Below are 27,215 nucleotides of genomic sequence, written 5' to 3' on the forward strand. Positions count from 1 at the left end.
TGATTTCTTTGAAACTTTCGAATAATTATTAATTAATTATTTTTTTAATAAGGGATTTTTATTTTTCTTTGCAGTCGTCAATATACATCTGCTGTTGAAAAGCAAGATTTATATATATGTATTTTTTTTATTTTTTTATTTAGAGTGGCATGAGTTGAGTATATCGAATTTTTTCAAAGAGTAATGATAAAATAAAAAATATATAAAAAATTAACTGACTGATGTTACAACTGGCAAATTTTTTGGCAAATTTAATACCCGGGTATTTAAAATTAAATATATGATGTTGGCTGTTTTATATTTTTTTTATTTTTTGATGGTTCATTGCATACCTTTTAAAAGGTCTTACTTGATGTACCAGGTGGTTTACAGGTGTCTGACTTTGCCAAAAGACCAAAGTAATTACAAATATATATTTTTTTTCATTCACTCTTGAATTGGTTTTGAAACTAAAGTTGAAAGAAAAAAAAACATTAAACAAGTTGATAAATTTGTATAATAATACTTTTTTATATACAAACATATTTTTTATATTTTAATTATACAATTTGTTTCCTTTAATTATTGTTCCAGATTATATGAGTTTCAATAGAAGGAGTCATTGACATCGAACTTTAATTTCCATCATCAACTGCAAGGATAATGAGTCAAGGAATTTTTTGATTAATTATTTTTTTTTTTTGTTTTAAAAAATTCCATTATCCATTTTTTGATTTGACAAGTATATTTTGATTCTTATTAATTATTAATAAGGCACGAGATGACAGTGTGTGACTTTGAATGCTGATTAAAATGTGATAAAAATTGAAAGACGATCAAAAACAGATACTCAATTGTTAAGACGACTATGTGCATCGTATGAACGTTCTGAAAATCATAAAAATAAATAAATATCTATATATAAAAAACTTAAAGATTATTTCTATATCTTACTCACTTCATTTTACAAACTCATACGTGACTTTATTTTTCAATTCTGGCATCGTGCGTTATTTTCAATACAAAACTATTGGATATTTGATAAATAAGGAAAATTGGCAAAAGGCCTGGTTTGTGTCCTGGACATACTGAAAATAACACACAGAGTAAATATTCTGGACATGAAAGTTGGAATATTGAACGAAATATTGAATATAAAATCAAACTGATATAGAAATTGCATTTATGGAGCGTCAACAATGCAATATGATTTTTTAAAATTTTTTATCAACTCTAAATTATAATTCACATAAAGTCACATTTATTTTATAAATTTAATTCCATTTTATCCAATGATTTTAATACTACAACTATTTTAAAATACAAACTATGCTTAACTATGCTTTTTCTTGTCGCTTAGATTTTATCTAAATCATTTTTTTTTTTATAATAAAAATATCGTGAGATTATTCTTTAAATAATTAAATTACATCAAAAAATTATCCTGTACAATTTAACGATACACATTAATTTTTTTTTTAATTTTATAATAGTAATAAAAATGAATTTTCAATAGACAACAATAAAACTGCGAATGTTATTTTCAAATTTTTTATTTATTTTATCAATACACTTGTAAATCAAAATTTTTTCCATGACATACAATACCACCCACCGTTATATTTGTGGGCTGAACACGCGTGGTTAGATTGAGCAAAGATTAAATGGACGAGTTGTTATCTTGTCTCAACAAAGCACATGTATTTTCGTTTAATGTCGATAAGAACAATGAGATTGTTCTCGGATATAAAATAATAATACACAAAAACAAAAAAGAAAACTAAATAAATAAATACAAGATAAAATACAAAAAAAAAATAAAATATTGTTCCAAACATTTTATACATTACCAGATATAAATTTTAAACCATTAAAAAAAAAATTTTTTTCATTCAGTTTTATTTAAAAATAAAAGTTAAAATAATTGTTATATTGAAATACCCTTAAAAAAATAAATAATAAATACATAAACAATACCATCATTATTTTACCAAAAAAATTTATCCAACAAAAGATTATTTATACAAAGAATAAAAAAATAAAAAAAAAATAGTAATATTTATTTAAAAATAAAAAAATTATTTTCATTTTGAATTGAAATAGTAAAAAATATTAAAATGTTAGAGAAGCCATATTATTCAATGAAATAAAATAAAAACAGAGTAAAAAATGAGAAAAAAAAAGAGTTGAGTTTGTGGCTTCATTGGATGGTTATATTTATTATCTTTTTTACGAAACGAAAATTCGAATGAGAAGAAAAGCTTATAGCTAGAACATAGAACTATTTTTGTATGATTAAAAGGGTGGTAGGGAGAGGGTTGAATATGAATCCAAAAAACTTTTAGCATATATATATACATAATGAAGGACATCAGGTCGACATGACCAGATTTTCGTAGTTTTCATGTGACCATACAAAAGAGGTATTGAAAATGTTGGACTGACGAGTCGCTGAATACGATCGAAACTGGAATGAGAACTTTCATCACGCATGGAAAAATGAACCAAAGGGATAATATGTGTATGTATATGTATATATAAAAGAGTTAGAAATACGATAATATATACCCTCGATCCAGACGAGTGTATTCACTGTCGTTGTACCAACCCTTTTCCTCACTCACTTACTCATTTCACTATATCTATAAATGTTTTTTTTTTATTATTTTTTTGCTTCCTTTTTTCTATTTTTTTTTATTCCCTTTTTTTTTATGCACCCTGCCTCCGATCAGCCGTGTAATGATTTAACTCGTCTGCATATTGCGCCTCCATTAATCATCGAGATTACTTTACCAAGAATGCTTTTTTTTTTCTTTTTAATTTTTTTTTTTAAATAAATAAAATGTCTACAAAAAAAAATTGATTCTGAAAACTGCTTGTACAGTTTTTTTTTTCTATTATATATTTATTTTAATTTATTATCTTTTGGATTATTGAAATATAAAGCTTTTTCAAAAAAAAAAAAATATATTACCTAAAAGGTTTTGAGCTTTTTTTATTTTAAATTTAATTTGTTAAATTTGTGAAAATGCATTTTTTATAATTTTTTATGAGTATATATTTTAATCTTTGTTGATGTAGAAATGTGTTGATGATGATGATGGTTTGTATTGATATTGTTCAACATAGATGTTGAACAAAATGAATGCAATTGTACAATAATGATGGGTTTCATTGATTCTATTGATGGATTCAAGTTCAGAGACACAATTGGACTATATCAATTGCATGAGTTGAGTGCTCAGTCTGTACATATAAATATACATATATACAAATGTGAACAGTGTAAAGGGAAGTTTTCTATTCAATCGACCTTCAATCTGAAATCGTATATATATACAATATATGTTTATGGAGAGATTTGTATTGAAAGATGGACATTGAAGGGTTTGGAATATTGTCATGTTCCATTTGAGAACATCTTGCTTCCTTCAAAATTCAACCTCTGCATCAATCCTTTTCTCAATTGATACATCACCTTTTTTTTCTCCTTCTTCTTCTTCTCGAAAAAAAAAAAAAAAAAAACATGAGTTATTTATTTGGAATAAATATTAGAGGAAGAATTGAACAAAAAAAAGGCAAAAATGTATACGAGCTTTTTGGCGTGTGACTTGCACGTGCACGTGGTCTTCATGGAAGTTACTCAAATACTACTTTTTTCATCATTTTCAATTACCTTTATTCATTTTATTTTTTTTTTCCGCTCGTTCTTCCTATCTTTTTGTTGTTCATTGTCTTTTATCACCCTAGCAATTCAGATTTTTCGAATTATATAAATCTTTTGTCAAAATCGATTATATCGTTTTTGAATTTACTGGACAATGAAAATCTGGACCTTTTGCACGTGCCTTGCTATTTCGATCTGTAAAAAAAAAAAAAAACAAAAATATACGAATTACTAAACCATTCAAAGTCAATTCTCATTTAATGTTTAAAAATAAATAAAAAAATTATTTTGTACATGCAGTATATATTGCTGCCTAAAATTATTTAACTACTTTTTATTATTTTAATTTATTTTTATATATTTATTTTTTTTTACCAGTTTGACTTTGTATTGGCAATTTATGGTGGGGTCCAATGAAGAGCAAAGTTGAAAATACAGTCGTGGAAGAAATGAATAATAAAATCATGATTTGAATACAATTGAAAATTTTATATTATTATTTTCATTTTGTTATATATTTATTATTATTATTTATTCATTTTTATCATACTTTAGTTTTTATTTTTTTTTTCATTTTTTTAAATCATGATTTTTTATTCAATACACGAATAAATATGTAAAAAATAATTTTAAAATAATTTTACAAATAAAAAGTATAAAAATAAATAAATATCCATAGTGTTGGATGTTAATTTTTTTTTATCGAGTCAAGTCACGTGAATGAGAACAATTTTTTTTTTTTATTATTTTAGTCTCTAATTTAAAAACCGTACTACAAACAACGAGTGATAAGTGGGGTATCCCACGCACTATTAAAAAAAATAAATCCAAATAAAAAATCTAGATATAATAAAATTCTTAAAATCACATTAAAAAAAATAAAAAAAAAAAAAGAATAAATTATTGTCGTTTAAATAAAAAAAAAAAAAACCAAAATAAAACGTATGATTAGTTTATATATATAATAAAATGTAAAATTCATTATAATTACAAAATTAGGGTCATTTCGTCACATTTGATTATTCAGACTAAACCACACCTAGTAATTTAAATACATTGATATGCATTAGGCTAAATTACCGGATGGAATCTCTTCTCCAGAAGAATGCACTATAAAAAATATAAAAAATAAATCGACTAACAAAACAAAAAGAAGAACAAGAAGAAGAGCAAGAAAAAAATTAAATATGATGAAAAAACTTAATTTTAGATATATATTTTTGAAGAGACTTGGATTGACGCAAGTTTCATTGTCCATAGTAGATCACGTCGGTATTTTCGCGAGGGTGAAAATGCGTTGGTTGTGGATTTGAAGAGAGAGGGAGAGACAGAGAGATGAGGTGTATTCGTCGTACCGAATAATAGATATTACCACACAACCGGGTCCATGTGCCAACGTTGAAAATTGATTGGACATGTGATAAGGCACACGCTTGTATCCCCCCATCAATACATGAGTTTTGCCTCGCCTTCGATTTCATCTCTCTCTCTGTCTATCACTCTCTTTACCCCTCATGACCACTTTGATACACGTGCGTTCGCGCAACCAATGTACATTGTAACATGAGTGTCCAACTGAAATAAAATTTTTATACAAGTTTTAAAAATAATCCAAACAATTTAATTACAATGTTCATGGAAAAAAAAGATTGATTTTCAAAACGAGTTTGTTATTTGGTACCTTGATTTTCAGTTTATTTATTTTTTTTTTTGGCACATAAATTTTAGATTATGCGATATAAATTTATATTCCCAAAACTATATAAAAAAAAATGAGAAAAAAACATTTATAGAGGCTTATGTAAATGCGGGTAATTAATTTTGTGAATCCTATCGTCTACCACCCAAAAGAGGGAGGGAATTAAACGCGAGGTACTTTATACGTAGAGAACGACATTGTTGTGGAAAAATTCAGAGTTCACTGGCCCACTGTTAATTTGAAAAATAAAAAAAAAATTCACTTAATTTTCAATAATTGAAAATAAAAGAATTTAAAAAAAAAAATAGATATATTGGTTTGATAAAAAAAGTAGTATATTTTTTTTTCATTTAAATAAAAAATCAAAAGTCAATTTTGGTAAAATTAAAAAATAAAAATAAAATATTGAATAAAAGCCAGGAGATTGGTTGCGAAATATAAAATTCATAATTATAAAATAGAAAATGATGGAAAAGCCTGATGAATACTGCCGTCATAATCTGTAATTTTTTTTTTTTTATTTTTTATTATTTTTATGGTGAATTGAACTCGGTTAATATGTCTATCGTGAAAAATTCGTTAATTTCACAGTGACTGAATACGAGCTGCCAAAAATGTATTATACTTTTTATAAATTTATAAAATAAATTTTTCAATATTTATATATTTGCAAAATGTCAATTGTACCACGTGGATAAGCTTTTTGAATTCTCATCGAGGGTTTTTGTCACCCTATGTACATAAAACATGCATTATTGAGGCTTAAATTCATTAGGTTTTAGTTGTTGAAGATTTTCATTTTATTACAGGGTGAGTAAATTTAAAAATCCTATTCAATTTGTTGACAATTTTTTACTGTGTTTGTTACTAATTTTTATAAAAAGCTTTCGTCAGTTTATGAAATATATTGAACGTCATATTTGACAAGTCATAAATATTCCCCTTGTGAATTTCTTTGATTGAAAATAATATAAAATAAAAAAGACATTTGGAACACGTAAATCCTTGAAGTCTCTTGTCCATCAGGCGTGACTATCTTTCTATCAATTTATCAGATTAAAATCAAATATACTATACCAAAAAAAAAAAAAGAAAGAATTTAAGTATGAAATATTTTTTTTTTCTAAATATATTTTTCAATGATAATTGTAATAATAATAAATATTATAAAATGATAACTATTTTGTAAAACTTCCTGAGGGTATTTACTTAATGCCCGACGAGACGCATTCAATTTCACGTTTAAGTTGAGATTTAAGATGCAGCGTCAGCGTCCCTGTAGATACGCATCTTCATCATCCCTTGTTTTTTTTTTTTATTCTCTTCTTTATAATATTTTTATTATTTTTATTACTCTTAGTAAATTTTTCTATTTTAAAATTTTTTTTATCTATTTATTTAAAAGCCAGCCGATACTCCAGTGAGTTATTCGTATGATTCCGAAACGTGAAAATATTTTGGGGGAATAGCCGGTGACAATGTTCCTGTTTGACGATGCGTTGTGACATTTACGATCGTCTATATACTCTCGAAATTTTTATTTTTTTATTCTCAACTTTGCATGATAAAAAATTTACAATATATCAAAAAATTTATATAAAAATATTCAATAAAATTATACTTTTATACATAAAAAAAATAATTTTAAATTATAATTATGTTTGTGGATTTTTTTATTTTTAAATCAATGATTAGCAAAAATTTTAAGTACTCAGGTACTCGCATTTAATTTAAAAACTTTTTTAAAATTGATAATAATAATATACGAGAGTTGGAGAATTAATTGACGGCTGATTGAATCGATGATGGAAAAAAGTTGAATTTATGATTTTTATAAAAAAAAATAAAAAAATAAACTGGGGTTTTATTTATTTGGTTGAATAATTAATTAAGGACTTTTAGCACAACAAGAGGGTCAAATAAACTTATCAATGAAAAAAAAAGAGAGGCTTGTTCAATTTAATAATAATATATTGATTATAAAAAATAATAAAAAACACAACAGCTAGTTTGCACATATAATTAAAATAAAGAATAGTGTCTGAAGATATTATTATATGGTACATAAATATCAAAGAACAAAGAGCTTGGATATAAGTCGATGAAGAAACCCTCGTAGAATCATTCGAGTGATGAACATCCCTTTATGATCGTAAGCTTTCATTCAAAACACTCTTACCCCTTATAATATTCATTCTAAAAAGCATTCCTATATACGAAATTTTAAATCACTCACTATTTTTTACCCTCTTTCTTTAACAACCACCTAGACTACAAAATTTCGTCACGCTTGGTTACAAATTAATGTCTAAAGCTCGTTTCTTCACGATTAATAAATCAAGAAATTAATACCGTGGTTATATAGATAGCTTCCTTGGGGGTCTACGAAAAAAAAAAAAAAAAACAAAAAAACAAAATTAAATAAATATATAAATAAAAATGAATTTTTGTTTTTTTTTTTTTTTTCTTTTTAGGGTACATAATAATAATGATAATAAATAAAAATTTAAGAGAGTTGAAAATTCACCCTTCTTAAGGCTACATAAATATATTTTTATATTTTTATATTTTTGACTCTGCTGAGAACCACACACACCCTTGATGCTTTTTCGTGAAACCCTTAACCATGCTTATTCGCAATGCCATTACGGATTAAATTTCGTCTCGAGTTTTTTTCCCTCATATGACCACGTGAGATCCGTTTGATATATATATATATTTTTAGTTATTTTATTTCTCTTTTAAATTTTTTTTTCTTTCAAGTCTCGACTCTCGATTGAGAAAAAAATCATAAAAATTACGCAAGACTTGATTTAAAATTTTATCTAAAATTTAAAAATAAATAAAATTCAAATTTTAATTAAAATACCATAATCATATCTCGTCATTGAATAAAAGTTATTTTTTAATAAAAAAATATTGTAACTGACAAAAAACAAAAAAGAAACAACTATTTATCCATGTGAAAATTTTTTTTTTAAACTTGAATTTTTGAATAATGGAAAAAGCGTAACCCAGTTTTAAACAAATTGCTGCATTTTGACTGCATTGGATGGTTTTTTTATTTTTTTTTCTTTCTAACAATGTTGTTCAATATGGTTATTGCTTTTACTATAACTGAAAAAAAAAACAGTCATCTTTTTTCATCAAAGGCTATTCAATGAGATCGACTCTCGTTCATGTGCTGCGGCTGAAAAATATATATATATTTTCTAACAATACTTGAACAGGATCTTCACCAGTTTCTTTCAAACCACAACCAACTACGTTTAGATATTTCGATAGACGAACAAAATCAAAGAAGATTGAGCGTTCGTTGAAAGGATTTTTACCCTTTTTAAGTTTATGACCCTAGGCGAAGAATCCAAAAAGTTGACGATGAAGCGGAGACAAAGAAAAAAATATATTTTTACTCTTCGATCGTTCATGTTACTGTATGAAAAAGAAATTTCTTTTTTTTTTTTTTTCGATAGTAAAAATGAAAATTTCAATCAAATAGGAATTATATATTTTTTTTTTTATTAAATATAAAAGATGCATCATATTTTCCATTAGACTCATTAAATTTTTATCCCAACAGATTTTAACGTAATTAAAAAAATTTTAAGAAAATATTTTGCTTGATAATTCATTAGACAAAAAATTAAATATATCAATGAAATCTTGAAAAATGAATTTGTTCATTTTGGGATATAATAATTATTTTATTAGCTGATAAATATTATTTGGGTCAAACTAGTATAGTAAAATCGATTAATCCATTGAATATATATATTATAGTTCAATGAATTGTTTCAATCCTATACCTTCGAGATGAATTATTGAAATGGTAAACGACAAACTCAACGTATATATAAGTTTTGCATGTTGCACCTGTCACTAGCAATGAACCAACCATTTTAACTGCATGTTACTGTATATATGCTGCACAATTTTATTTCCTTCTTGTTTTCTCATTGACTACTCTAAAGGCATATACTTATAACAATATGGCATGTGCCATACAAGTTTGCCACTTGACTGGTCAATTTATTTATATCTACAACCAAAATTAAATTATAATTCAACAATCAATAATAATCAATAGTTTTATCAATAACATAAAATTAAATTATACAAAAAAAAATATAAATATAAAATTTCATAAATCTATATAGATATTCATTTTGAATACTGCTGGTGTTCTAATTAAATTTTCTTGAAAAAGTCAAAACATAAAAGTTGTGAGAGAAATAAGGGAAAAAAAATACAATAAAAAAAAAAAACAAAATTCTAAGAGCGGAAGGTAAGAAATAATAATAATAATAATAATAATAAAAAAAAAAACGTGGGTTTGGGAGTTGATGGTGCATATACGAAAAAATGAAAAAAGAAAAGGGGCAAGGAAGGAAGGAAAGCAAGGTGGTATATACGAAGAGTAAGAGTGGAGGACAACTGTGGAGGAGAAATTGAGTCTCGATGGTTGGCAAAAGCTCCAAGAGTATGAGGCTAAAGCGCCTGGGATACCAAAAGCACCCTTGTGCGCTTTCTCTCCTTCCTATAATGTATTTCCCCTCTTGCAATTTACCTAGCTAGAGGTACATACAATATATCCCTCTCTCACAACACACACACCACCCTTTGCATCATCCCTTGGAGTGAGTAGAGGCATTGAGGGAAAGAGGGTAGGTTTTCGTTTTTTTTTTTTTTTTTGTTTTTTTTTTGCATTTTATTCCGAGGATGGATATAGAGTTGTTGGCACGGGTGGCGCATGCTCATCTAGGAATTGAAGCCCATGAGGAGAATAACGTCAACGGCGAACCAACTCGACGGAGATTCTTCAGTGCGTTTGGCGAACGGTTCGTGTACGGACGTGTTCCGGAAGTGGCTCCGAAATTTATATATCTTGTATTATTACTCTGAATATTTAAATAATAAATAATAATAATTTTATTATTTTACAACTTCAGGTATACATCTAAATAAATTTTATTTTTATTTTTTTTTAAATTTACTTTTAACACTCTTGTTGATTAAAAGTATTTTATATATTTTCTCTTTTTTGTAATTTTGTCGGAGTGTTTATTTTAGAATTTTTATTAAAAAAAAAAATTTACTTTTGCGGAAGTAAAGTATTCCTCTGGGGAATTAAGGGTGAAAAAAAAATTGTATATAAATTTTTTTTTAATTACTTTATGGCGGATTTATTTATTTATTTTTTGTTCGATGCATGAAGTCCTCCCCTGAATGATTCCCGACCTCGGCAAGAACAAGCGCAACAACTGGAAATTCAACGGAGCGTAACGCCACGTGACCTTTTCTCACTGAGCTTTTCAAAGTCTCTGTGTCATCTATTTCACGCCTTTCCTAACCATCTTTGATATATTTTTTTTCCTAGCTGTATGTGTTTTTTTTTTTCCTCTTTTATTATTTTTTTATATAAATAAAATTTTATTAGATATTTATTTTTATTATTTCTTTTTATTATTATAAAAAATTTATTAAAGTCAAAGATTTCTTGACAATTAAATTTGATAATTTATAAAAAAAATATATAGAAATAATATTGAAAAAAAAAATGAATATAACCAGAGAAAAAATTAGTTCAGCTAAGTTTTCTTTTCTGTACTTTGAATAAGCAAAAATTGGAAGAAAAAAAATAACTTAAGTCATTTTTAAATTTTCTTTTTGTACTCTTTTTCTTTAACCAACTATTTCATTTTTTTTTGTTGTTGTTACCTAACTCGTAGCTTACTTTTTTTATTCTAGTCACGTAATTTTACTGGCAAACTGTTTGCGCGATTACCGCGAAGAAAGAAAAAAAATAAAAGTGAATCAAGTTTAGCCGGTGAATTATGCAAGTTGAAAATTAATAAATAATTAATAAAAAAACAATAAAAAAATATATATTATATATTTTAAAATTGAGTGACAAGACTATTGTGGTTGTTGGCAAATTGTTGGATAAATCGACAATATTTTCAGGGTCGCGAGGACTCATACTGTATCGAGTTTGTGCTCGTGAGTCACGTTTTTACGTAAAACTTTGTTACACTATCAAAAACTTTAACAAAAAAACTTTCAATTATATATTGTGAAAAATCTATAAAATCAAATAGACAAAAAAACCAAAAACTAAGTGTCGACGTTGAAATCGTGGTGAAAAAAAGGCTCAAAAGTCTTCAATTGTCCTCTTAACAATTTCCATTAAAAATAAAATAAATAAATAAATAAAAGCCAGAGGAAGAATCACCATCTCATCAAAATAGGTAAGCACTTTTGAATACAAAAATTAATCTTTGAAAAGATTTAAAATAAAAAATAAATAAATAACCATTATTTTTGATTCAATATAAATTGAAGATAATAATTCATGCCAAGAAAAAAATAAAATTAAATTGACATATAGAGATAAATAACAAAAAGAAAAAAAAAAAGAAAAAAAAAGAGTTGCGAAAATTGATGTCGTATAAAAGCGCTTAATCTCAATCGAGAATAGAAGAGCTGAGAAAATGAGTTCACGACCCCCAACATTAATTCGATATCCCAACAGAGACCTTGCACGAATATAACCAAAGTATATACCACGCGATAAAATTTTGCACGATATATACATGTACACTTAATTTTCTCAAAATAGTTTAGTTCATATGCGTTTAAATTGCAATATAATACTAAAATATAAAATCAGCTATGATGACGTGTGACTTTGTCAGCATGTTTAAATGACATTAAGTCAACGTGAGTGAAAGTTTTATTCTATTGGGTGGTCCAAGCGCTAACAACTGTAACGAAAAATAAATATATAAAAATAAAAAATATAAATTTGATGAAGACACGACGAGACGTGTCTACCAAGCCTATAATTGTAAAAATATTATAATGACAAATTCAGAGCAAAATTATACCAGTCGGATATATAATTATCACTGACGTAAATAAAATAAAATATGTCGTGGAAAAAAGTACATAAAAATAATTTATTAATGCAAATTTTAATTGAATAATTTGTTAGAAATGTAATATCGAATATAATTATTAATAGAAATGTAAAATTGGATATTGCATATATTTCAATTGTCACATTAATGTTGAATAATATATAAAAATAAAAAATAAAATCATAATAAAACATTTGAAAAAGTGTGACTCTTGACAGTTGTGGGTAAAGCCCGTGTGTCCCGATGGGGCTTAGTTCGATTGTACAAATTGGCGCCAATCATAAATAATTGACAGACAATCACGCTCGTGTTCCAAAAAGTGGGTTTATATTTATTTTGGACAGTGAATATTCTATTCCCCCGTGATTTTTCATCATCCATCATTTTACATGTGAAACAATATTTTTTTTGTTTTTTATTTTTATCAGCAATTTAGTCTACATTTAATATATTTTTTTTTGTTTTTTGTTGAATTTATTTTTGCTCTTATCGTTTTTGTTTATTGTTTTTTTTTTTTTAATGACCAACGTGGTGTGAATTTAAAAATGAGATTATCTTCGTAAAATGTTCTTTATAAATGTTTTTTTTTTTTTAATTTTTTTATGGCAAACATGTTGGCCGATTCAACTGGATTATGGTAAAGCTACACAGTCACTGTGACAATAAACAAAAAATAATTACAACTAGCTTGTTGGTTAATTTTTTTTTTCTGCTATACATCAGCAAACAAATATATTTCGTCAAGTATATTTTATAAAAGGAAGAAAAAATAAAAAAACAATTCACACATCTCCAGCATTACAAAAAAATTACAACGAAAAAAAATAAAAAATAATAGAATATCTTTGCGTAAATTCTCTTCTCTAATACTTCGAAATACACACAGAAAAATTTTTATGAAAAATAATTTTATTTTCTTTAGTTTTTACTTTCTCTGTGTAGGTATATAATCCTCGTGCGACAAAAAAAATAAAAAACAAAATCCAGCTAGATCCTATAGTAACAAAAAAAATAAAATATGAAAAATTTTTTAAATAATTTTCACAGAATTAATTAAAGAAAAGTAGATGAAATTGTTGATATTTTTTTTTTTGTTAATTATAATTTAAAAAACAAAGATATGTAAATGAGAAATTTTTGTTGAAAGGAAGAAGAAGAAAATGAGTGAGGGTTTTCAAGACAATGTATTATCCAATGATGAGTTAAACTATGTCGTAAAATAAGGTCGACATAATTGCAGCTTACCCCCAACAGTCATAGACGTAAATACATATACAGATATAATTATGGTTGTATTTAAAATGGTATATCTATTGTCTCGTGCAGTCACAACGAGGCACTGATTAAATACTTGACACATCTCTGTCTCTTTTCTTTCAACATTTACAGCCCTTCTCAAAATCCATTTTACCTAGAGATGCCGCGATACGATACGATACGATAATTAGCTGATTATCGTATCGTGTCGTAGAAGTTGATTGTCGTTATCGTATCGTGTCGTCTAAAAATTCGACAAAAAATCAAATTATCGTGTCGTCTTATTATCGTATCGTCATAGGCGTTGTCGTATCGTATCGTGTATTATCGACTTTATCGACGATAATTTTTTTTTTTTAATTATAACATATACCAAATAATATATTATGATTTTTACATAAAAAATTTATTCAATAAAAAATTTATTAAATAAAAAATAGTCAATATGAGAAGTTCGCGGCTTTTATGAATTTGACAAATTTTCTTAAAACAAATTTAAAAAATATACTTCGTAAAATGTAAACAAAGTTTTATATACTTTATATATAAAAGTATTATTAATTATTATTTTATGATTAAAATTTGTATTACTTATAATATTAATTATATTAATCTGGTAATATTAAAGTAATACAAATTTTAATTATGCAACACCGGAAATATCGATTTTTAAATTACTGAATAGATGGTCAGCGGAGCTGGTGGTTCGGCACCGAAAAAATCAGTTTTTTTTTTTTTTATCTTGCAATAATCTATTTTTTTTTAAAATTATGATATGGTGTGGAGTTTAATATAAATTTAAAGTCTATGGACTCAAGAGTTTATTTTTCTTTCCTTACTATATAATTATAAGACAATTTAGCTTGAATTTAAATCTTTTTTTTCCGATAGTATCGCGATAACGCGATAATTTTATCGGTTATCGTCAGTCAAATATCGTATCAGAGTATAATTATGGTTGTATTAAAATGGAATTATCGTATCGTTGTCGTCATTATCGTATCGTCTTGTCGCGATATTATCGATTATCGCGGCATCTCTAATTTTACCAACAGCATAACTTTGTTCGAATTGTAATTACAAGTCCAAATCGACCGTTGGTTACGAATTTTCTCCCTTTCACTCTACTACATCCCCAAAAGCGATTTGAAAACTCGACAAACTTTGCGGATAACTATTGAGTCCCTATCAGCTTTTCTAAAATTTATTTGTTGAGGAAAAGTTTCATTTTCTATTCATCCACCCAATTTGTTTTATTTTTTTTTTTTTTTCTTTTTTTTTTTCTAACAATATAAATTTCTATAAAAATTCCACTCAAACAAATTCAAATACGTAAACTTTTTTTTTCTATATATAATAAAACATTTTTAATTATTTATTTTTATTTTTTTCTGATGAATTATTATTAAAAATAATTCAAACTTTTATAAAATCAGCAGTATTATTTTTAATTTGAATTTTCTATATATTTATAAAAAAAATATGACGTTTCTTTTTTTTTTTCTGATCATGCAAACAGTTTAATAAAAAAGAAAAAAAAAAAATACATCAGGAAATATAAGAAAGAACGTGGTTTTGACACATATCCTGTTTAATGACGTATAAAATATTGCCAACTCAGATAAAGATATCTGAATATTTGACTCTTGAGTTAAATTATCCAGTAAACTATATTCAACAAAATTTTCTTTATATTTTTATCATCCCTTATTTTTTATATGCATATATATCTATACATTTCATTTTTAAAATGCAAGAGCATTTGCCACTTTTACTCCTTGACTTTTCAACGAGATGATGTCGTCCTCTAGAACGACCTTTCAACGTGTCATATTCTCGTCTCCCTTTTTGGCGCCCAAACATGAACATTATACACATTCACACACAAATCCAGTACATATATATATGTATACGAAAAACGTTTTGATGAGAGAAAGAGAGAGAAGAGAAAACTACTGGTTTTAAAGGGTCTAACGAACTGCGAAGTGACGCTAATTGAGACTGTAGAAACCGTTTTACGTAGGTATCTCAAACGTGAAGCTAAAAACATCCCCCTTCTTTTTTTTTTCACCCTATCTCATTTGAATGTACCTTGATACAAACGTTGACAAGTGACGTTGGATATACGTAAATTTTGCTAGTGTTAACAGAACTGAAAATAACACGTATAAAAGATGCTTGTTATAAACGTAAATGAACATCATGCAATTACGCAATTTATTTTTTTTATTTTTATCATTAAAATAATATATAAAAAATATTATTTAAATATGAAAAAAAAAAAAAAAATTAAATTAAATCTCAACAAGTATATATAAATAATAAGTTGACCTGATAATGAATATACCACTTGTGTTACTGGTATTATTTGATTGCAATTATATGTACAATGTTAATGTTAGTCCCACCTGGTAATTCCTAGATGACACAGGGGAATTCATTGGACTCGAACATCACAAGCATGCATATGCATATGGTCGATTTAGTTTCTGGTGGTCTTGGACCAGTTTACAATGATATACATATAGAGAACATCAAGTAAAGCCTTGAAATGTTGCTGTTGTTGGTTGGTTATGTTGGGTACTGCAGATAGCATGCTATACATGTATATCTAGGATTAAATGAAAGCGAGAGAAGGATAAAGAGGCAGACATAGTGCAATTGTTCAATACGCATATAATAGTAAAGTCAGTCGAGGCATACTGCGCAAACTGGAAGCGAATTAGCATGACTATCTGTGTAATATATTTGAATATATCGTCCAACACGTATATACATAACCAAAGCCACTTGATGTATAGAACAATTGTCTAAATGGCAACTGTTTTATTGGCAATGTCCCTGAACAAACTTTTGTCCTTGACATCAGTTTATCGAATTTTATAAATAACATTTTTGCAATCACCATTAAACAAATTTTATCAATACAATTTTAAATTATGTATATTTAAAATAATTTTCTAATTATAATTTTTTTATTTTTATTTTTTATTACCAACTAGAAGGCTATTTTTAATTTTTTTTTTTTATCATGTCAAAGTGTCATCAACACGAGGTAAAGGTAATTACAAATAAAACTAGTGGTTAAAGCATGAAAATCGTGTGATGCTTTACCAACGATATTCATTCAGTATGGATGATTGACGCGTAATGACTTGTTATACACGCCAAAGGCACAGATACGGTAGTTTTGTTATATATTTAAAACGGAAGTGTCGATCAATCTTCCAACATAGTTTATAAACATATATATGCTAATCAATATTTCATATATATATTTAATTTCAAATTTTGTACTTGAAATATCTTTGAAATTTCAATTGACAATTTTGACATTCAACTTATCACTAATAATTTTAATTTTATTTATTATTTTTTATATTGATATTTATTATTATTATTATTATTGTTGAAAATAAATAAAAAATTTCAAATCAATCAGTAAAGAGTGTTCATCATTTCCGAACGATTCAAACGAAAACGGATATTAACGTCAGAAATCATCGGAGATCGAGAAATTTTTGTCACATTTGTGGAAAAAAATTGTCCGGAAAATAGATGAGAGGAAAAAAAAAACATTTTTTTAAATGACAAAAACGTGTGTTAAATTGACCTATATATTTATAATTATCACAGTAACACAAATATATATTTGAAAATAAAAAAAAGATGTAGTTTATATTAACGCGTTGATCAGGCCAAATTTCCTGGCCTGGTTAAAAACTACAGATTTTCAACAGGAAGCAATTAAAATACTCTTCCCGTGCTTGATGCAGTCAAAGATTCAACGTTAAATTGTACAAACTGAACCTCATTAAGCTTGCAAATCTACAAAATATGAATTTAAAAAAAATAAAAATCTTAAATGCTTTTTCATCTAACTTTTATTTTTTCTTTTTAATTATTTTTTTTTTCCTCTTCTAGTTTAACCAATCTACTTGATAATTTTATATCTTTTTCAAAACTTACAAGTAAAAATAAATTAAAATAAAAAAAATTAGTCACATTGATTTGTATGAAAATTCTTCGTGTTTAAGAAAAATCGACGTAATTTAGAGTATTTTGGAGTATGAGCTTAAACTAATTACCCGCCAAGAAACGTGATTACGATTCTTCGTCAGTACACTTAATTTGCATTTTAACATTTATTCAACAAAAGCCACCATGTCTACCTTCGCTGGAACATTTTATCTTTTCACTTTATCCCCATGAAGAATAAATACCTCATTAATATAAAAATAAAGCTAATAAATAAATAAATAAATTCATTAAAATATCAATATAACAAAATAATTTTAAAAAAATTATATTTAATTAAAATCAAGTGAATAAATTGAATTAATTTATTTTTGTTTCAAAATAATTAATAAAAAGAAAATTACATAATATAATTATTATTTAAAATAATTGAATTATTGATTATAAATAAAATAGTTGTTTAAAGCTTTTATAATTGTGATGAAATTTCAAAGTAATTATTATTATAAAGTTTATGCGGAAAAACTAATATTATTTATAATTAATTAATTGTAAAAATGTAAAAAAGTTTGAGTTAATCATTGATGGGAAATACAAAAGGTGCAAGAGTTTAAATTTAACCAAAAATATATATAAGGGAGTAGGGTGTTAAAGGAAGAATCGAGTGGAGGCGAGTTGAAGGGTTGATGCTTGCTAGATCGTTGAGGTTGAGGTAGTGGAGATTCTAAAGAGTGTTTACTTAACCCCTGTTTTCTGAAGAAGTGAGTGCAGCTGTCTATAAAGCCACCCTCCTTATTTCTACTTTACTCGTCTTCCTTCTTTTACCTTCTCACTGATCTTACATAAGCATCAAAAGTCCAAAAATATTCTTGTATATCAGCAAGTGGTTTTTGCACGAGCCACTTTTGTTTACACGACAATACTCAATTCTTTTTTTTTAAATTTGTTTTTCAATTTATTTATCATCAATGATTCAATGGTATTTAAAATATAAACTTTTTATTTTTAAATTATTTGTATATTTAAAAAATTGAAAGAGAAAATTTATAATTTAAATTAAAAATTTAATATTTTTTTTAATTTTAAAAATAATTTATTAATCTATTTTTTTTTTTTTGAAATAACTGGAAATTGTTTTTACATGTTTTGTGTCAAAAACAAATCCAGGGATTTAAAAAACAAAAAAAAATATGTGTAATAAATATATCTGTGTTTGAAAGATTCATGATTACCGGATATATATACAAAATTATTTTTTTTGTTTTTAATTTTATTCTTATTTTGTTAATGAGCTGTCAGCAAAAGCTTTTCTGGTTGTCTATGACTAATTTTAGGATGCTAGATATTAATTATATTCGTGTTAAGAAAAGTAAAGAATAATAGAGAACAACGAACAAATGTTATAGTTGTAAAAAAAAAAAAACATAAAACGACAAGACAATTGTCTCAGTGTGTAAGAGATTCATGAGCATGAGTATTTTTTTCTAGTGACACGAAAGAATTTTCATATAAATTAGCACCCCGCGTGATACTATTTTCAAGAAACCTTTTAATTTTAGATGACATTTCAAATAAATCCAAGACTATAAACTATACTTTTTTATTTATTTATTTTTTATTTTTTTTCATTTTTTGAATATGAATTTTATATAAATTTTTAAATAATGTAAAAAATATAAATTCTCGACAGTTATTTAATAAAATATGTCTTGAAAACTATATAAAAACTACAAATCATTTTGTTTAATTTTGTTGATTTTATAACAAATGATCAGGTTTTTTTTTTTTTGTTTTTAGCTTCCATATTTATTTTATTTTTTTTAAAAAAGATACGTAGTCGTTAAAATAACATAAACGTTGATGATGAAAAAGCAGAGACATACATCAAACGTGCCTTCAGTTTAACAAACCCCAGAGTAAAGAAAACAGAAATAAAAAAAAATGTTATATATAGAGAAACTAGGTGGGTGTATGACATCGAAAAGCATGGCGATATCGTTGAGTTTGTTTCTGGTGTTTACTGAATGCAAAGTCAAAGTGCATGCGAATTACTGCATTAACTGCGTATACATACAATCAACTGATTTTTTTATATACACACTCACAAATACCATTTCAATTTGCTTCGTAATTAAAATATTCTTGTTATTCGAGCATCACACGAAAAAAAAAAAAAAATCATTAATTATATTTTTATTTTATAAATTTAAAATATTAAAAAATTTTCATATTTATCTTTATCATTATATACAAAAATTCGATTAAAAACTAATTAATAAAAATAATTAATTTATTTATAGAAAAATAAAAATATTAAAAAAAAAAAAAATAAATAATAGTTGAAGTTTGAAAATTTAGCATTAATGTTTCCCTGAGGATGGATCTCATAACCAAACCAAAATCATAAATCAAAATTCATTGTATTTATTTCATAAACATGCTATTTGAATCAAGTGTGTTATATATAATGAAAAAAAACAAAAAAAATATATGTAAAATTTTATTATGTACTTGAGTCGTATATATATACAATGAGAAGTGTCATGTTTTATATAATGTTCAACCACATTTAAAGCAAAACACAATGAGTTACAATTCATCTGTGTTGTTCTCTTCATATTAGTCGAGTGACTGGCACTTAAAACTTGAAGAGTGTGGCTAGCCACGAAACTGGCCTCGGTATAATGTTTGCACACAATTGCAATTATTTTTTTAAAAAATAAATTACAAGCTTTGTGGATTTATATTTTTATAATTGAATTATTTCATCAATTTATATAAAAATATAATAATTATTTTAAAATTCAAATACATAGTTGACAATTGTTAATTTTAGTATTTTAATTTTTTGTAATTTTTGTAATTATAATTACATATTTGTTGCCAATCTCTGTACTATTTTTTTTTTTTTGTTTTTTTTCTCCGAAGAATATGAAAGGGTGAGTTTTTCGTTCAGAGATACTTTGGCCTCGTAATTTAATTAGAATAACCGCAACATAGTTTTTAATGAGAATCAGAAAATACCATGGGAATGGTGGAAAATGGTGGTTGAGAGTTGTAGAGAATAATACTAGGACTCGAGAAAAAGCTACTTTTCTTTCTCTTTCACTTAACGATTTACTCTATATATATTTTTTTTTTATTTTATTTTTTTTTAACTTGTGCTCTTGTACCCAGCGGGTCTTATCTTACAACTAGCGAAAAGCTCTCGGCCTGGTTTAACGAAAATAAAAAAAAATATTTCTTGGATTGAAATTCGTTTGGTTGCACTTTTATTATTTATTTTTATTATTTTTATTTCTTGAGATTGAGTCCGAGAGGCATTATTTTTCTTATTACTATAAAACCTATCTAAAACCGTCGAGATTTCACATCGACATTTTTTTTTTTTCTTCTTTTAATTACAATAAAGTTTATTTATTTGTATTAATTATTCTATAATTAATTATATATTTATTAAATTACCAAATTATTTACCCAATTTTTTTTTAAATTTTGTAAATACTATTTTGTTTCTAAATCTTTATTATTTTTTTAAAACTTATTACTGATTATTGAATTAAAAGCAAATGATTTTTTTTTTGTTATATTTTGTCTCGGTTACAGAGTAAATAAATCAATCAAATGATAAAATAAACATTGACATAAATTTATCCGGAAGTTTACATTTCCGATAGTTTGTAGGGTCTGACTAAATCGCGATCCTTTTCCCTTACAATCAACATAGTCAACTTATGGATATATCAACATTAAATTTTTAATAGAATCAAAAAAAAAATAAAATAAACAGAAATATATATACCAGTTGATAGAATAAATAATTCAAATTCAATAAATCTCAGCTGAGTTTTTATTGAATACGAAAAAAAGCGAACGATGACATTTGTCTATGTAAATTTATCAAGATATGTTTTTTTTTTTTCATTTTTTACTAGATATAAAACACCCCTTATTTTTTATCCTTATAAACCATTTCCCAACTTTTACTTATTTCATCACCTCATAACCACACGACGCGCTTAAATTTCGTTTTTTTCCTGCCACCTTCGAGTCTCATTGGAATATTTTATATCCCTCGACTGACAACGAAGAAAAGAATATAAAAAAAAATAAAAAATAAAAGTTAGCCAAAGTCTAACTCTGTTATTTAGCATATTTTCCGTCCACTTTTGTATGCGCTACTGACTCAAGCAATTCCGTTTAATTTTTTTTTGTTATAACTTGTACACAGTGAGATAAAAAAGAAAAAAAAAAAAAAAATCACTGACTAGTAAAATCATATTGATGAAATGAGAGTAAAAAATAAATAAAGATAATAAAGGTTAGTTTGAAGAAAAAGAATGTATTTATATACAGAAAATTTGAACTGAGATTTGAGATTGAAAATTCGTAGTTCTTGCTTGAGGGAGCTTTAAAGTCTACTGGGATATGTGTGGTTATACGAGTTTTGTAAAAAATAAAACACTAAAAAAAATCCAAAAAATAAAAAAAGGCTTACCAACGCCTTGTTCTTCTTCTTCTTCAATTCTACCTTGTTTTTTCGTATGCGGTCACCAAGAGGATTGTCTCAACGGACGTGAACTGTTTACAGTAACATTGTGGATATAGACACACAGTCAAATACGATACCAATGTATTTTCTTATAAAGCAAAGGAATACGTCAGCCAAAAGCGAATTCAATGACAATATTTGCTATTTGTTATATTTGTTCAGTGTCTTCATTGTCTAAATTTTTTTTTATTATTATTGCTTTGGTTTTTTTTTTTAGATGAAATTAATTTAATGTAATATTTAAAAATAATGATTAATTAAAAATTGAATTTACTGAATATTTAAAAAGTCATAATTTTTAATGTGATAATAAATGATTTGGAGAAAAAAAAAAAGACGAATCACAAAATGTCATTAAAACTCCCGACAGTTTGTCGACTGATATCGTACATTTCGTCGCGATCGTAATTCAAGTCTAGCCGACAAGTCACAGGAGTTATTTCTCTTGGTTTTCCCTCTCTAGACGACACTAAAGAACCCAACCAACACCCACATTCAAGGGTTGTTAAGTACTTTGGATCGCGATTATTAAAACGATTCTCTAACACTCAGTTTTTTCTTTTTTTTTTTTTACCTTCAACCCTTGTTTTTTTTTTCTTGTATATCAACTCATACTACTGGCAACATTCATGACAAAAACCAACTCACCCCCGTTAAACCATAAAGAACATTTACGAGGATCCAAGAGGGACTATAAAAAACATGATAATATCAGTAAATTGTTGGTTTTAGTATATATCTCGAATAATTTTGATTTTTTATTTAAAAAAAAAATTATTATAGTTTTTTTTAATTCTAATTTTGATAAATAGTTTAAGATTTTTATTTCAATTTGTTTTTATTTATTATTTGTAAATGGAATTTAATTTTTTATATAATTTTTTTTAGTAGAATTTTAAAATTCATAATATTTATTTTTATTTAAAATATTTATATTTTATTTTGACCTTGGTAGATGTTTTCTGTTTTTATTTTTAAAATTATTTTTTATCTGAAATGTTTTCTTGATAATTCAATATAATAATTTCAAAATAATTATAATATTATATTTTTTCTTTTATTAACAAAATGACTGTTGATGATAGAAAAAATTTGATAAAAAATATAAATTATTCTCGGAAGTGATTAGATGAAATAATATTTCTAAAATAATCAAGAATTTTATTTACGACGTAATATTTTTAAATAAATATAAAAAAAATAAAATAAATATTTTTTCATTATTAATTTAATAATTTTTTTATTCACCTTGTGATTTATTTATTTATAATAAAAAATTGAATTTATCTAATTTGCAAATTGAATATAAAATATTAAAGAAAAATAAAGTTTTAAAAAATGCTGATGTATTAAAGTTATGTGACACTTGTTTTCCATGTTCATCTTGATATGATTCCGTTTGTTTCATAGAGTTTTATCAAATACATAATACAGACTATATATAAAAAAAAAAAAAAAAGAATGACCGAGATATATACCTTATTTTGCAAAAAAAAAAAATGTTGAATTTCTTTTTTGTGTATGTATGGAGCAAGAGCCAGGACCCTTTGTTATCCATCGAAAAGTTTCATAATCGAACTTTTTTGAATTGTTTATGATGTTCAATCCCCAAGATGCCGAGCGTACCAGAGTTATGATACGACACTTTGATATCCACCACTACTATTCTCCGTCATATTCGATTTTTTTTTTTTTCTCTTGTCATAATTTTTTTTCGTTTTTATTATTTTTCAAACTATTTTTTTTTTTTTACTTTTCTTCGGACACGATTTATTCCTAAAATTGGAAAAATGTCGAAAAATAAAATGTACGGATAGCCAAGATTATCATGGCCACCATAAGTATAAATTTTAATCTTGGAAAAAAAAAAATAAATAAATAAAAACAAAATTTACTTGCATTGTTTTGTAATTTTATAAAAATATTTATTTTCCAACATTTTGATAAATAGCGAAAATGATAAGAAGGAAAAATAAAATAAAAATATACGAAAGAAAGTCTTCTCATGTTGCTAATGTTGGCTGGTGCATTATTAATTATTCTTAAAGTTAAACTCATTATATTTTGGCCCTAGTTGTTTTCATATACAACTGCATCATCCAGTATAACAACAACAACAACAACAGCATCAGCAGTGGCAATGAGTATACATCTACAACAAGATGCATTAACTAACTAACTAACTCGCGTGGCGGAAGCAGACAAGCGAAAAGCGATTATTAATGGCTCGATTTTGCCTGAATTATATAGCAACACGTCAGCAAGGAAGATACGTGAGGCACGTGCCACAATGTTAAACGTGTCGGCACGCTAAACAACTTCCTTACGACACAATCTGCTTTTCACTCCTTAGACTTTTTAAAAGTTTATTTAAAAAACAATTAAACTAGATAAACAATTGTACAAATAAATCAAAAAAAAATATGATAATCAAAATTAATGAAAATATATTCTTGAAATAAAATTAAATATGACAAAACAATAAATTGAATTTATAAATCGTGACTAAGTTATAATTTAAATATCACATTGGACAAACTTATTTTAAAATATACAGCTATATAATGTTTCATTAATTTTATCCAATTAATTTTATAAAATATATATATAATGTTGTTTGATTGTTAAACACTTGTAGAAAACTTGAAAGACGTTGATCTTGAAAAGTAGATCAAGTATCTTGTGTCAAAGTGTTTATATATATTAATCAGTAAAAGAGGGATGAAGAAGAATGAGAGATAAAATGAGAAAATGAGGATCGTGACCAAGTGGATATAGCTGTGTGAATATGTCTTGTCGATTGAGTATAAAGCACCTTTGACTTGAGTCAAACACAAGAGGTGAAATGAAGCTGTGAGGTGAAGAAACTTGGTAACAGAGGGATGAAGTTTTTACTCAGTATCATTGGGTGACTAATTAACCCCGTTGGTTGTTAACATGTCTCTTTGATGACACATGAAATACTCAGTGAGAAAATAAAAAAAATAAAATATGTTTATTTATAAATACAAAAAACACTGTGCTGGTCTTTTACCTTGCACCATCACATCTAAATCTTTTTTCAAATAAAGAAAAAAAACATAGATTTATTATTATTTATTTGACTGGCCGTTATGTTGGAACAATGGCAATTGTTGGGACATGCTGAAAGACACCCGATTTAAGAATATGGCCAGTATAACGACGTTGGTTTACACGTTTGTCTGGACCACGAGTGGGACCATTCTAAGAAATGCCTATCGATTACCACAGACAGTCTTCTTCGTCTTTGTCGCGGTACAAGATCAAAGCCATGACTTTGCGACACAGACATTGCTGCATTTTTTTTTTTTTTTTTATCATTATTTTTTATTTATATTTATTTGACTTTCTTTCCTTTTCTTTTATGCATTTGTAAATATATAGTCATTGGTATTTTATACATACATACAGAATACATGCTAATGCTAGCATATGATTATTTTGATTAGTTAAACTGTGAGTGATTTATCATTTTCCCAGAAAAACTTAAAGTAGAAAAAAAAATAAATAAATGACTAATATAGTCAAAAATCAATATATTGAATATTGATAATTAACAAACAAACAAACAAACAAATATATTTAAAAAAAAATAATAATATCGTCATTTAGAGAAACACACACAAACATGTTGATGTATCATCAATTAAAAAAAGATAATGCCTTATCACATTTTGAAGGTATAAAAGACGATCTCACACGATCTCAAGTATCATAATTTATTTGACAACCTGTCAAAATGATTAAGTTATATTTTTTAATTTCGATTTGTGTGCTGTTCACTGGAATCATCGGTTCACCATGGAATACTCCAGGTATATTAATTTTTAAAATCAATCAAGATCATATTTTATTTATTATTGTTGGAAGTATATAATAGAAAATAATATTAAACGTTTTTAATTGAAACAGTACGTGAAACAAGAGAGGTTGAATCACAATTATTTCCTGGTGAAATTGATGAATCATTTCAAGTATGGATAACAGGACCTCCAAGTGGTGATATTGTTGCATGTTACATTGAGAATAAACAAAATTCAGAATATTATTTAAATTTCAAATATTATGATCGAGAATCAAAACAAAAAAGATTGATACTTCCAGCTGATGAGTTCTTTTACGCTCGTGCATCGGATAATACATGCTCATTTAAAATAAGATCAATAAATTATGATTTCTTCGATACGTGGCAAATTACAACTGAGTATGAAAATGGTGATGGTAGTATATCGAGTTTTGTTGATGAAATAACAATCGTTCATAAAATATACATTTTTCCAAGTGATACAGTATATGTCCGAAGACATGAAACAGTTATTTTGGATTTTGAGGTTGGTCGAAAAATAGCTGGTGAGTGTCATTTGCGAAATTTAGATGCCAGAAATGAAGAAGAAAAAAATGCAGATTATTTCGATAATTATACAAAAGAAAATTTTAAATTACAACAAAAACGTACGTGTGCATTTAAAATAACTGATGCTGATGATGAAACTTTTAAAAGATGGATGATGGAGCATACTTATGATCCTGATGATTATTACATTAACCGAGATTTGATTTCTTTTAAAGTTGAAGAAAAATTAAATAAAATCGTTAATACTTATTGAAGATATTTTCTGTCTAATGAAAATATAAATAAATATATATATTGTTTTTTGTTTTGCAAATATTGGAGAGTAAAAAAATTAATAAATTTATTTAGAAACATAAATTGTTACAAAATAATATCTCCAATATTATTATTATTTTTTTAGAAAAACATCAAATTTTTTTAATCACCTTGGAAGAATTTAATGCGTCATAGTTTAAAAATATTTTTTTGTTATCAGCTAGATAATAGCTGCTGGTGTTGGTTGAAAAAATAAAAATAAATAAATTTATAAATAAAAGTAGTTAATCTAAACAAATAAAAAATAACATTATAATAATTCTCATTATGTATTAATAACAATATGATTAATGTTAATATTTAATTTGAAAAAAAATAAATTTATCAAATAACAATACTGAATAAATAATACTGTTGTATATTAATTATTTTTTCCTACCTTCAAGTTAATCTCGATTTATTTTTTGGCTCATCAAATTATTACCGAATTTTAAAATTTATTATTTAAATAATAAAATTAAGAAATAAATAAA

General features: G+C 25.7%; 2 protein-coding genes across 5 annotated transcripts in view; one reads left to right on the forward strand and one right to left on the reverse strand.

Moving 5' to 3' along the window:
- Positions 1 to 27,215, reverse strand: part of LOC122854033 (peroxisomal hydratase-dehydrogenase-epimerase-like) — a 96,265-nt gene that overhangs the window by 36,024 nt on the left and 33,026 nt on the right. The window lies entirely within an intron of this gene.
- The window catches only part of LOC122855527 (teneurin-m), a 306,365-nt gene continuing 289,333 nt past the window's right edge, over positions 10,184 to 27,215 (forward strand). For all 4 annotated transcript variants that reach the window (XM_044156957.1, XM_044156960.1, XM_044156959.1 and 1 more), the window contains exons 1-2: positions 10,184 to 10,294; positions 11,094 to 11,593. The gene's annotated coding sequence lies outside the window, so the exon portion shown is untranslated. The remainder of the gene's footprint in view (positions 10,295 to 11,093; positions 11,594 to 27,215) is intronic.

This window comes from Aphidius gifuensis, linkage group LG4 (genome assembly GCF_014905175.1).
Source record: "Aphidius gifuensis isolate YNYX2018 linkage group LG4, ASM1490517v1, whole genome shotgun sequence".
NCBI lineage: Eukaryota > Metazoa > Arthropoda > Insecta > Hymenoptera > Braconidae > Aphidius > Aphidius gifuensis.